The 5,415-nt window shown below is 40.1% G+C and overlaps 1 long non-coding RNA gene across 1 annotated transcript in view; it reads right to left on the bottom strand.

Annotated features, from left to right (window-relative positions):
- LOC110257298 overlaps window positions 1-5,415 on the bottom strand; it is a 58,389-nt gene that overhangs the window by 12,991 nt on the left and 39,983 nt on the right. The gene's annotated exons all lie outside the window — the stretch shown is intronic.

Here is a 5,415-nt window from a genome sequence, read left to right as displayed (position 1 = left end):
TTCAAGCATTACATTTTTTAAAAGCTATGAAACTATGAAATAAATATACCATATTAGCTACCCACCAAATCAAGTGGTTGTCTAAAGAATATGTGTTTTAAGGTCTCATTTTTTTTTTTTGTCTTTTTGCCATTTCTTGGGCTGCTCCCACAGCATATGGAGGTTCCCAGGCTAGGGATCGAATCAGAGCTATAGCTACCGGCCTACGCCAGAGCCACAGCAACGCAGGATCCGAGCCACGTCTGTGACCCACACCACAGCTCACAGCAATGCCATATCCTTAACCCACTGAGCAAGGCCAGGGATCGAACCCGCAAACTCATGGTTCCTAGTTGGATTCGTTCACCACTAAGCCACAACGGGAACTCCCTTAAGGTCACATTTTGAAGAGCTATACATCATAATACAAACTCAGTGGACTCACAACCTTCCATCCTCATGTTCCTCTCACCCCAGACAATGCATACACACACAAACACACACACACACACACACACACACATATTCACAGATACACACATACACATCTATTTCTTACTGAGGAAGATAAACACTGGTGACATAGTCATTGTCTTTCTTTGACACCACTGTGCCACAATACTTGCCTTGCACTAAACAGCTGGGCATGGTGGTATTGAAAGATCCACCTTTCAAAAAATATCACAGATTCCCTTCCAAGCCTTCTTCAGTATTTTGGAATTCTCTTTTGTTTTTGCTGAATGACATTTTTATAGTTTGAGAATACACTTTTAGGGAAAAAAATTCTTGGATTTTTGTATCACTTTAAAATTTATATAGGCTACAGTGTTAGAGTTCTCAGTAAGAACTCCTAATATCCTATATCTGTCCCACATATCCTACTTACCCAGATCAGTCCCAGGACTCGCTTTATTCAAAGTATTCTTTCTCGAGTGAAAAATATCAAGATTAACCTCATCATGGAGTTCCCGTTGTGGTGCAGTGGTTAACGAATCCGACTAGGAACCATGAGGTTGCGGGTTCGGTCCTTGCCCTTGCTCAGTGGGTTGAGGACCCGGCACTGCCGTGAGCTGTGGTGTAGGTTGCAGATGCGGCTCAGATCCTGCATTGCTGTGGCTCTGGTGTAGGCTGGCAACTACAGCTCTGATTCGACCCCTAGCCTGGGAACCTCCATATGCCGCGGGAGCGGCCCTAGAAAAGGCAAAAGGACAAAAAAAAAAAACCAAAAAAACAAAAAAAAACCAAACTCATCAAATTTCCCAAAGATATGAAACTAGGTAGAGATGAGAATATCCCAAGTCATGGAAGTATAATTTTTAATTATTTTGACACTGAGAATATCAATTTTAATATCAACATCAATATTCTCAATATAGTAAGATGGATATATAGATACAGACCTAAAAATAACAAGTAAATGACAGAGTGTTAATTTCAAATGAAAGAAGGGAGAAATGGAGAAATGAGCATAACAAAAAAGAGCTAGAGATTACAGTAGACTATAAGCTGAAAATAAGTGAGCAACGCAGAGGAGTACCATTGGGAGAAAAAGTAAAGTATGGACTTTCAGGAACAGAAAAGTAGAGTGATAGGAAAAGACGACGGACCATCAGGACCGAGGTGTGGTCTTTCTTTGGTGATGCATATCACTCTTACGCATCAGAGAAGTTCTTCTCAGCTGCTTGCTCATAGTTAATTTTGACCAGTTCAAAATATATTTACTGCCAAAGATCCTTGCTTCTTAGTATACATTTTTAAATTTGAGACTTAACAGACAGGGAATTGTACCCCAATATGTGGTCAATGAAACTTATGAGTTGTACCAATGACTTTAGCAAAGAAGAAAAGGACATGTGAATACACCTCATGTTTTTAAATAATTTAAAATTATACAAGTTTTTGTAGAGAATTTAGATATATTTCAGAGTATGGTATATTTAGGTTGAAAAATATCGAGTCCAGTTTTGGCCACCACTTTTTAAGAAGGATGTACAGAAATGGGAAAAGATTCAAAGAAAATAGCAGAAGTGATTAAAAACACGGAAAGCAAGTCTAATAAGAAGGAGCTTTTGTACCTTGAAAAGCAAGACCTAATGATAATAACTGTCATTATTAGGTTCAAGAAAGGTTTTGTATAAGAGACATGCTGTTCCACTATTCACCTGAATAAGTCAACTGAATAAAAGTAAAGAGACAGAAACAAACTTAAAAGAAACTCTAATTGTTTTGAAGAAAGAAAATAGGCAGGTTGAATAATGAAATGCTCTGATAAACATCTAGTCTCCATCTGGAAACTTCCCATGAAAACAAATGATCTTTTCTCCCCCTTTGATTTTGCCATCCACATGCCTGAAAGCAGAAGGTTCTGGTAGGTAATCTTAGGAGGCTGTAGTTACAGAGAGATGCCTCTGGCTGCAGAAAATTAATGTGTCATACCAAGTATTGCTGACAGAGAATGTGTGCCTAAGAATATTCCTGATGGCTCATAAGGTTGAGTTCCAAAATTATGATTTCTTTGGAGGGATCTGAAGGGGAATCGCGACTCACAGCTTTTGGTGATTTGGAAGTAAAATAGGCTTTGATCATCCAATCTCATTACTTACAATTGTGCCTTTCCCGAAATTAGAGAAGACGGAATCCCACTTGGAAAACAGGAAAGGGAAACAGAACATAATAATGAGTAGCTGCACAATGATCCAATTTGTATGCTATCTTTGAGGACATCTGCACCTACAAGCCAGTGATGTCTTCTCCAATAAACCCAGACTAGAGCCAAGAGGGATACAGTCTTGGAGAATCAAGTGGTCTATACCTTGTATTCACAGCCTGCTTCCTAGTCAAGTCAGGGCATGAATTTTGTTAAATTCCTCAAGGAGTAGGATTTTGCACTTCATCACATAAATCTCCATTTTTCATCTGGAAGTACTCCTCCTACCCAATTAAGAAACTTGGTTCAGGAGTTCCCATCGTGGCGCAGTGGTTAACGAATCCGACTAGGAACCATGAGGTTGCGGGTTCGGTCCCTGCCCTTGCTCAGTGGGTTAACGATCTGGCGTTGCCGTGAGCTGTGGTGTAGGTTGCAGACGCGGCTTGGATCCCGCGTTGCTGTGGCTCTGGCGTAGGCCGGTGGCTACAGCTCCGATTCGACCCCTAGCCTGGGAACCTCCATATGCCGTGGGAGCGGCCCAAGAAATAGCAGCAGCAACAACAACAACAACAAAAGACAAAAGACCAAAAAAAAAAAAAAAAAAAAAAGAAACTTGGTTCACATACTATGTAAAAAAGCGTTAACATAACAGGCGTGAGACTACTATCCTTAAAAATGGTCCCTTTGCAAGGTAGGCCTTTAGCTGGCATCTGGGAATTCGAATTTGGGAAGAATTCCCAATATTTTCCAATTGATAGGAGTGCTAAGAGTGGCTCAATGGGCCTGACCTATTTGTACAAACAGTATGGTTCATGCTAAACATGCACTTCTCTTCTGAAAGTCTGAAATTTTGGATCCTGCTAAGTAGGGGGTGCCTATGTTCCAAGCCCCAATATAAATCTTGGACACTGAATCTCTAATGAATTTCTTCATAGATAGCATTCCACACATGTTGTCACAATTCCATGCTGGAAAAATTAAGGATGTCCTAGGAAGGACACAGGGAGAAAACTCTTGAAAGCCCATGTTTGGCTTCGTCCAGACTTCATGCCATGTGCCTTTTCCCTGAGCTTGTTGTTCTTTATCACTTTGCTGTAATATATCATAGCCATGAGCACCACTATATGCTGAGACCTGTGAGTTCTCCTAGAGAATCACTGAACCTATGGGTGGTCTCACAGACTCCTGACACACATGCTTAAGAGGAGTGATTCCCAAATCTGGCTGATCAGAAGATTCACTCCAGATCTCATCCCAGACCTGTGAACTCAAGATCTGCATTTTTCAAAGCTCTCCAGATGTTTCTGATGTCAAGTCAGATGGGAAGACAGATGCCAAATGCCTCAGTGGAAGAGACAACAGCTGCATTAAAGCCATGTTTTCTAAGAAAAAAATAACACAGTTTGTTTGCCATATGGAAGGGAGGAGTCCAACTCGATATGATTATTAAATACAAATAATGTATACAGCAGACAGAAAGCAAAGTTTTTCCCTTGTCTCATTGAATCTTCTATGTTAGTGCCAAGAAGGAGCAGCATAGTTATTATTCCTGATATGGTCACAACATGACAAAAAGACACCCAATGAAAAATATGTGTTTGAATAGTTAGGCAGGTATATGGGGATGCAGCAGTTTTTCACTGCAACTCCTGGCTTGTGAAACACTAAACCTTAACCTAGAAATGAACCAAAAAACCTTCACAGGAAAGCAAACCATTAGACTGTATGCAACCAAAGACTTTGGCTTCTGCAATGGGTAGGAGGGGCAGTTGGCTTGAATGAGGCTTGAAGGTAGCTCTCCCGGAAGTTAGGGGTATGACCCCAAAGTTTCACTAAGAACTCTCAGTATGACAGAAGGAGAAGACTTAATTGAGAAGTATGATATTATTGAAAGTTGTGACATCCAAATTTGAATTTCTTTCTCATTCTTAGGGCCTCTTTCAGTCTGGCTCACCAACTTATTCTGTATCTAAACCAAAAGAAGGCCTTGCAAGCTTAGCAGGAATCCAAATTACAATTGTGTCTATTATCTCATGGATTAAGACACTTGTTTAATTTCCAAAATTATTTTATTTTATTATTTTTGTCTTTTTAGGGCCACACTCGTGGTATATGGAGGTTCCCAGGCTAGGGGTCGAATTGGAGCTGTAGCTGCCGGCCTACGCCACAGCCACAGTAACACAGTATCCGAGCTGTGTCTGCAACCTACACCACAGCTCATGGCAACGCCAGATCCTTAACCCACTGAGCGAGGTGAAGGATCCAACTTGCGTCCTCATGGATACTAGTCAGACTCGTTTCTGCTGAGCCACAATGGGAACTCCCTGCCAAATTTTTGAAGTAGTCTTGAAGCTGGCTTTTTAGGTTGAATACTTTTATCAATATATTTAACAATCCAAAAAATGTGGATACATCCTCATAACGTACAGAAATGTGGCATGACTGATAAACAGTTGATTTTGATGAGAAATTTTTTTTTTTTAGGAGAAGTAGGCAAATATGTCCCTGATGGATTTTGCTTTTCAATAACAAGTTATTGAACCAATTCACCAAAATATATCTTGAAGCATCAAAATGCCCCCATTCATAAATCAAATCGTATCTACAGAACAAAACAAAGGAAATGGGAGAGGATGACAGTGGAAAGTTATAACCACAAATATCACCAATAAAAGTTAGACTCAGATGCCATGGCATTTAAAACCATGAACCTCAGAATGTAATAATAAAGTGAATTTTCAGAATGTAAAGGAGTCCCAGGAGAAATTATTCATTTAAAAGAATATGAG

The sequence above is a fragment of the Sus scrofa genome, chromosome 16 (genome assembly GCF_000003025.6).
Source record: "Sus scrofa isolate TJ Tabasco breed Duroc chromosome 16, Sscrofa11.1, whole genome shotgun sequence".
In the NCBI taxonomy this organism is placed as follows: domain Eukaryota; kingdom Metazoa; phylum Chordata; class Mammalia; order Artiodactyla; family Suidae; genus Sus; species Sus scrofa.
This window is presented reverse-complemented; position numbering and strand designations above follow the sequence as displayed.